Genomic DNA, 2,923 nt, shown 5'->3' with positions numbered 1-2,923 from the left:
AGGGCTTTGAAACAGCAATTGGGACAGAACTGTCTGCAAAATTTACTTTTTGTAGCCAAAATAGCCTTTCATAACCAGACTTTCATAAGTATGCTGTTTTGAGTAAGTTAGACTAATTTAGTAAATCCATGAACTGCATTATGGGTTGATTTTTAAAAGTATTTTATTTGTGGATTTTCAGAGCTTTATGGATTAATTATCAACAATATTCCAAGATTTACAGTGTTTTTGTTATATATTGGAAACAACGCCCAGTTATACTTTTATAGGCATCTCTGTACTGAACAATTTTAACAAACTCTTTCTATAGATTTGTTGTGCCATCTTTTGCCAGCTTTGTGGGTTTTTATTGTCTGCCTGCCACAGTCTCATTATAAATAAAAATACATTTTTTTTCAATATATTTTTACAATGCTTTCTTTAAACATCTCAAATTCGGACAGTATTTACAAGTACGAAAAATCTTGATCCAGTTTGTTTTCTGTATTACTCATTAAACTTACGACCAACCTGCAAGAAGGCCTTTTATAAATTTTGAATCACATGTAAGAAGCAAAATCAGAATTTGTTTGGTTACAGTATTTTAAAGGGGTTGTGCTGATGTAGTGTTGGAAGCTATAATTTCTTCATGTAATGCCTATATGTCTGTGTATGTTCATACCTGACTTTACCCCTGCCTTGTTCTATAAGCGACATCCATCATCCACCTCTGTCCCACCAGACACAACAGGGAGTAGCCACCACTGCCTTTGTAGGCTTGTTTAATTCCTGTACACTGGTTAAAAAGCAGGACTAAATGAAAACAAACTCAAAAGTGCAGTCTGGGAGAACAACTCTGAATTACCGCATTTTTTGCTACATAAGACGCACTCCCCCCCAATAGTGGGGGAGAAAGTATGTGTGTCTTATGGAGCGCATACAGTAAAAAAGGGGTTCAACCACCACCACCTAGAAGCCCCCACTGCCATGCTGGGAGGCCTCTGAACTAGCACCAGAGACTGCTTGCTGTTTGGACCTCACCATTCTGCACTGTTGGCTTTCTAGGATCTGTTTCTTGGAGCCCACCTGGAAAACCAGCAAGGTCAACAGGCCTATGGCAGCAGGCAGTGAAAACAGCCAAGGACAAAAGGGGAAAGAGTAATTCTAGAAAAACAAGGTGGAAACCACAAACACAGTCCCCCACTTAGGCAGTTGATTTTCCCATATTTGGGAAAATCACAGGGGTCAGCACCTCCAAAGTGCAATAGATGAGCCTCACCCTGGGAAAAACACTTTGATGATCATGGTATCTCCCCTGCCAGGTATGAGATGGATTGGCCTCTGAACCTCCTGCCCCTTTCTGTGCCCTGTCCCCCAAAGGCATGGTGACCCCCCCGGCTGCACCTCCTGATCAGAACAGGGCTGCACAGCCCCAGTCCTGAAAGAGGCCAAGAGAGCTACTCAGTGTTTTGGGGTGCCCCACAGGACCCCCATCAGGGGCTGGATGTTCCTCCCACAATCCTCCAGTGCACAGATATTAGCATACCTAATATGCGGGGAAGGCAGGGAAAGCGGGGAAATTCAAACTTTCAGTTAGTGAAGAGGCTGTTTGTCTGCTTCCTTGCTAGTCCAAGCAATTAGAGAGCTGGGAGAGAGACCTGGTATTGCCTGGTATTGTTGTTTTAAAATGTAAAATTTAGTTTGTTTGGGGTTAGTGCTTGGGTGAAAAGGTGCTCCGTTTGAGTTGAAACCTGCTTGTGTAGAAACGTGCATACTTGCTTTAAAAGCTGCCTAGAAAGTGTTCAGACCAACGCTGATCAACTGTTAGGTGGGGAGAGGGGAGGGGAAAGGAGCAGGAGCAGAGAAGAGCACAAAATGGCTGCCAGCTGCCTGCTGGCTTTTAGCTGTTTGGGGCTCTTTTTTGGCTTTTCTGGGGTCTACCAAGGCACTGTGAAGAACAAGATTCAGTCTACAGTACCTGGTAAGTGACTTTCTTTTAAGTTTTTTAAAGTTTCTGACCTTTTCCTGTCCCCCCCCATAAAAATGCATTAATTAATTTTCAATGCATTTCTATGGGAAATTTGGATTCAACTTGCAAACCTTTCAACTAGTTCTGGGCATCTAATAGAGAATGTATTTCCAAAGGGTGTTGCAGCAAGGAAACTAACTGTGCCTCGTGACTTCTAACTGGATTACAGTACCTGCTTCCTGATTTCAGCCACTATAGTTTGTATTCAGTTTTTTTGGGTCATCAAGAACATTGTTCATGGCTTTGTGTGGCCTAACCTGTTGTGCATTGCATGCTATAAAAGTTCAATTATGTCAGAAAATGGAGATTTGGTCTTATGCTGAGCATGTGCTACTGCTGGTGAATGGGATCAGGTTAAGCTTTGTGTTGCTGTTCTTTTGCATAACCTAAAGTAAATAAGGAAAACCAGCTGTTAAATAGTTTAATTCCACTATTTATCCTCCACACAACTAAAAGGGACCTCTCAATGCAGTGCCAAATCAGACAAACCATTTCTAACTTAATATAGGTTTGAGCTGTAGATGGGCAGAGTTGCACAACAATCTCACCTGTCAATGAGACATTTCTATAAGCATGGGGAGGAGGTGGATGAAAGGAAATGTAAAATATAGGTAGAGTGGTATAGGTCTTATCACTGGCTGATAATGGTCTATATTAATGCCACTGTTGACTGCTGTTCACTTTACATGGTTCAAATGTTATTCTGTTATACAGTGGGGTCTTGACTTGAGAACTTAATCCGTATTGGAAGGCAGTTCTCAAGTCAAAAAGTCTGTAGGTCAAGTCTCCATTGACCTACAGTGCATTGAAAACCGATTAATCCCGTAACAGGCCGTTTTTGTTCCATTTTGGTTTTTTTCTGGTCTGTAAGTCAATTCTCAGGCTGCAAGTCAAACCTAAATTTTGCGGCCAGAG

The 2,923-nt window shown here is 41.7% G+C and overlaps 1 pseudogene; it reads right to left on the bottom strand.

Moving 5' to 3' along the window:
- Positions 1-1,154: 1,154 nt before the first annotated feature.
- On the bottom strand, positions 1,155-1,309 carry LOC140707837 (U1 spliceosomal RNA; annotated as a pseudogene).
- Positions 1,310-2,923: the final 1,614 nt, after the last annotated feature.

Source organism: Pogona vitticeps, chromosome 5, assembly GCF_051106095.1.
Source record: "Pogona vitticeps strain Pit_001003342236 chromosome 5, PviZW2.1, whole genome shotgun sequence".
Lineage (NCBI taxonomy): Eukaryota > Metazoa > Chordata > Lepidosauria > Squamata > Agamidae > Pogona > Pogona vitticeps.
Note: the sequence above shows the minus strand (reverse complement) of the source record. Positions and strands in the feature narration are given on the sequence as shown.